The 5161-nt window shown below is 42.1% G+C and overlaps 1 long non-coding RNA gene across 1 annotated transcript; it reads right to left on the bottom strand.

Moving 5' to 3' along the window:
- Window positions 1–4364, bottom strand: LOC308298515. Its single transcript, XR_013962723.1, has 3 exons — window positions 4241–4364; window positions 3207–3350; window positions 1–1567 (listed from the first exon to the last, which is right to left on the bottom strand). It is a non-coding gene; the product is annotated as an uncharacterized lncRNA (long non-coding RNA).
- Between the last annotated feature and the right edge of the window lie 797 nt (window positions 4365–5161).

The raw sequence follows: 5161 nt of genomic DNA, 5'->3' as shown, positions 1-5161 counted from the left end.
TTCAAGTAAAGATATAAAAATATCAAGATGTATGTAAAAAGAAAAATAAATCAAAATCCATACAAGATGATAATCAACAGAAACTTGACTATCTATGACTTGTCATGGTCATCCTGGCTTAGAATAATACACTTGTCATGTGTTTTATCGTGTGTCAACTTTGCAGCTCGTTTGGGGAAAAAAATTAAAATAAAATTGCTATTGTTCAACAAATAGCTTTTCCGCAGTATAAATCCTCATATCTTCAAATGTGCATTTTGTTAACCATTGGCCACACATTGCAACTAAAACATTTTTCTGCCTGTATGAGTCCTCATGTGTTTTTTTAGGCAACCCATTCGAAGATAGTCTTGACCACACACTGAACAAGTATAGGGATTTTCATTTGTATGAATCCTCATGTGTATTTTTAGATAACCCTTTTGAGTATAGCCTTTGCCACAAACAGTACAAGTAAAGGGCTTTTCCCCTGTATGAGTCACCATGTGTGTTTTCAGTTTACTCGAGTTAACAAAGCCCTTTCCACAAACTTTACAAGTAACGGGCAGTTCCCCTGTATGAATCCTCATGTGTATTTTTAGATGATCCATTCGACTACAGCTTTTGCCACAAACTGCACAAGAAAAGGGTTTTTCAGCTGTATGCGACCTCATGTGTGTTTTCAGATGATCTAATCGACTAAAGCCTTTTCCACAAACTTCACAAGTAAGTGACTTTTCCCCTGTATGATACTTCATGTGTGTTTTTAGATTACTTGATTTAACATAGCCTTTGCCACAAACTTTACAGGTAAAGGGCTTTTCCCCTGTGTGAGTTCTCATGTGTGTTTTGAGATTAGTCATTTGACTCCAGCCTTTGCCACACACTTTACAAGTAAAGGGAGTTTCTCCTGTATGAAGCATCATGTGTCTTTTTAGATCAAACCTCTGACTACAGCCTTTACCACAAACTTTACAAGTAAAGGGCTTTTCCCCTGTATGACTTCTCATGTGGATTTTTAGATATGTCCTTTCAAGCCAGCCTTTGCCACACACTTTACATGTAAAGGGCTTTTTTCCTTTATGAATCTTTGCGTGCTTCTGCACACTTGCTTTTAGCTTAAACGTTTTTCCACAATCTGTACAACTAAAGACTTTTTTCCCTGTGTGAATCCCTTTCTTCCCCGTGTGACTTCTCAGGGAGTAAGGTTGTTTTGACAATGTCTTGCTGCAAAGCTTGCTGCCATCTCCATCCGAATTTTGTGTTGTGTGGGATTGCGTTGCATTTAAAGCTACCATGGTCCTCCGCTCAGCACTGTCCTCAGTGTTAGATTCAGAACAGTGTGAAGGGAGGAGCGGTTTATTGCCACGGTCCTCTACATCAGCTTGTGTTTTCATGTGTTCGGCTGAGGTGCTGGCTAGAGGCTCTGTCTCTCCGTCTCCATCATCACCTTCACTCTTCACTGGCAGTAATGTCTGCGTTGATACATCAGCCTGCTCTGATCTTGGAAGTAGCTCCTCCTGGACCACACTGTGGCTCCTATCCTGCTGCTTAGGGGAAACCTCCTTTTCAGACACAGCGAGGAAGTCTGGGCAAAAGATTAAAAGTGAGAAAAGCATTAGTTTGACCTTCATAATTTCAATTATATGTATGTACATACATACATACATACATACATACATAAATACATACATACCGGTACGTATGACACAGACTTTGAAGGGGAGAATTGGCTGCCAGTTGGTAAATCCCAACATTTGTAACAGCCCTTATGTTTTTGATGCACGATTAACACGGTGATGTTTGAACCTTGGTCCACTCCGTAGTTTGGGCAATCAGGAAGCAAATGCACTGACATGCGAGATGACACGAGTAGTTAGCAACGAGAGAGCCAACGTGGTGGTGGCTTTAGGTCAGAGAAGCACAGTTGCGCTCACTGAAGACTATTGGACTTCACTCAGTAATTTGCATTATTTTGACGGGGAGTGGGAACTTCGGACGCATGCGTTGACGGTTATAAAGACGGAGGAGAGGCACTTTGCCTACACCATGCTTGCTCTGCGCACTGTGATAACTGAGTGAAGTTCATTCTAGTGGGCGCAACTGTGATCTACCCCAATGTGTCTGCCACGCAAGTGGCCCGAGAGTGGAACATTGAAAATTAAGTCAGCAAGCTGACCATCGACAGTGCACGCAACGTGATCGCAGCGGCCAGGGAACTCCCGTTTGGGCATATGCCTTACGCCGCACATCTCCTCCAAAGAGCCATCTCTACAGCAGGGTTTCTCCCAAGCCAGCGCATACCTGCCAGCGAGAGGCGGCTGTGTGCCCACCCTGCCGAGCTCTGTGCTGGCCAGAGGGGCTCGCTTAAACCCAAAACGCAAAATGACAAAAGCGATTTTTATCATTTCAATAAATGAGCATAAAAAGCTGTTTCACATGAACAATGTTGGCGTAATTAAGAGATTCGATAAAGAATATATGTTTTATATTCACAGAAGATTAAACATTGTTTCTGTCTATTGTGGTGTGAGAGGGAACGGCAGGCAGACAGTCTCTGTGGTGTGATTTTGGTAAAAGAAATACAACACATATAACTTAAACCCAGGATATACACATTAAAGCATAGTGAAACACACATATTTCCATTTTGAGGTCCTGTGTGAGGAGCCTAAGGCGCCGTACAGACATCTGCGTCACGCATCATCATCTTATCGTCTGAGAATGGCCACTGGGGGCGCCGTACTAATGCATTGTCAATGGAAGGTTGTTTGGTTTTTTGTCGTTGCCGTGTCTCTTCAAGAGCGTACAGGCTGCGGTTGAGCTAGAGACACGGCAACGACAAAAAACCAAACAACCTTCCATTGACAATGCATTAGTACGGCGCCCCCAGTGGCCATTCTCAGACGATAAGATGATGATGCGTGGCGCACATGTGTGAGCGCGGCCTTAGAGAACAGGGAGGCTGATAGCAGAGCTCTCGCTCTGTTTGATATTAGGGTGCAGTATTAATGGGCTTTAAACATTCAATAAAAATATTTAATTCCAGAGTTGAAGTCATCAACATACCGGTATTTAAACTCTGACTAGATTTTTCTTTTGATGCCATCTGACTAAAAAACTAAACTAAAAAGATATTCGTTGCCCCAGTCCCCAGCCCAAGGTTTTAAAAGTGTTTAAGTAATAGAGAAGGGATCTACAGATGGTAGGGTAAAAACAGTACATACCTATCTTGTGCAACATTACTACAGGTTGCAGTCTTGGATCCAACAGTGCATATCCCTGGTCAGTCACTCGCTGTTCCTCTGACAATGTTGAAGATCTTTTGGAGACCATCTGTATAGATGCAGTAGACATCTCCTTGTGTTGGTCTGTGGGAATCAAGTACAAATAACTTATAGTTAATCATTCAACAACCTTACATATCATGCAGGCCTGGAATTTCGTCATTTTAGGGTCAAAGCCACCAGGCTTTTTGTGTTGTCAAATATTTGAGGGCTCAAAGGCCAAATAAAAGGACACGAAGGACTTCAAATAAAACAATGATATAGTTTCAAATAAATGAATTTGACAGTATAACTACCAGTAACATATAAACTGTTTATTTCACAAAATAATGTATTGGCAAATTACCAATATTTGGGACCCGACCGCCGGCCTTGCGGTCCGGGGACCTAGGCTGCAATTCTCGAATCCTGATCCAGACGACCTTTGCTACGTGCCACTTCCCGTCTCTCTCTCCCCATTTTCTGTCTATCTACTACTACACAGTTATACTATCCATAAAGGCAGAAAAAGCCAAAAAATACATTACCAATATTTGTACATTCATATTGGTCTTAATATTTCTCACATTCAGCACTGTACTTCACTGATTGAAGTAAGGGTCACACATGAATCACATGAGCATTCACAGGTTCAAGGTTTTATTCCATTATTAGTATTATTTCATTGAAGATGAAATGTGATTGGACTTATTATTTTACATGATTACATGGAATTCCAGCTTGATACCATGTAATCAAATTAAACTATTGCACAGTGCCATGTTCTGGTGTCAAATCTTTAATCCACTATAATGGTGACACACAAAGCTACCAATTCAGTCTAGGCAGTGGACCAATTCAATATTGACAGTGTGCAGAGACTAAATTGCTCTGAGGGAATCCCTGTGTGACCTAGCAGCCACTCTGTGCTGATAGGCTTTTAACTAGCTAACCAACAAACTAATAAAGTGATTATTTTGTTTTGATCTTTTTACCTGAGAGAGTGTCACACGTGACCTTCCTATGTAGTAATGTCAATGGCGACACATCAGTGTCCTCTTCCTGTTCCTCTTTAATCCGTGGAGGCTCTGGTGTCTCCTGGAGGAGACTGAGGCTCTCTTCCTCATGTTGTGGAGGCTCTGGCTCCTCCTGGACCGGACTGGGCCTCCTCTCCTCCTCAGGTTCTGGCTCCTCCCAGACCAGAATGGGCCTCCTCTCCTCGTGTTGTGGAGTGTGGGGTGCCTCCTGGACGAGACTTAGGCTACTTTCCACGTGTTGTGGAGTGTGGGGTTCCTCCTGGACGAGACAGCAGCTACTTTCTTCATGTTGTGGAGGTTTTGGTTCCTCCAGGACCAGACTGGGGCTCCTCTTCCCATGTTTAGGGGAAACCTCTTTACAGAGTCAGAAGGAGGAGAGAAGAGATAACATCAGCAGACCAACTCAAAGTGATTTTCTCTTTGGATGACAATTATTCTCCTAAATAATTAATTATTGATTTGTTTTGTCATGATCGCCCGTGTCTCTTTTACAGTAGAAATAGTCAACTTTTGTCAAACAATATCTAAGAGTCATGCAACAACGGATAAATGAGCCTTTACTTGTACTTTCAAACAGATTCAAACAGCAGTAACCACATTTCTGATCCATAGAATGATCTAATTTGCACAAATATCTAATAATACAATCCGCTTAATTCCACGCCCACTTTGGCTACTTCCATGTCAACTTTGGCTTTTGCTTGATTGTCTAGGACTGCTCACGTGGCTGACTGTGTGTGCCAACAGCCAATGAAGGAGCAATGTCCTCTCAGAATATGGCATCGACAGCCAAAAATAGGCTAATAGTTTACTAATAATTTTGTACTATTCTGTTTGCAGAAAATGAATTTAAAATGGTGGCCGGAACTACGTCATCCA

The sequence above is a fragment of the Nannobrachium achirus genome (genome assembly GCF_963921795.1).
Source record: "Nannobrachium achirus genome assembly, chromosome: 14".
In the NCBI taxonomy this organism is placed as follows: domain Eukaryota; kingdom Metazoa; phylum Chordata; class Actinopteri; order Myctophiformes; family Myctophidae; genus Nannobrachium; species Nannobrachium achirus.
The sequence above is the reverse complement of the archived record's forward strand: the minus strand, read 5'-3'. Positions and strand labels throughout refer to the sequence as shown.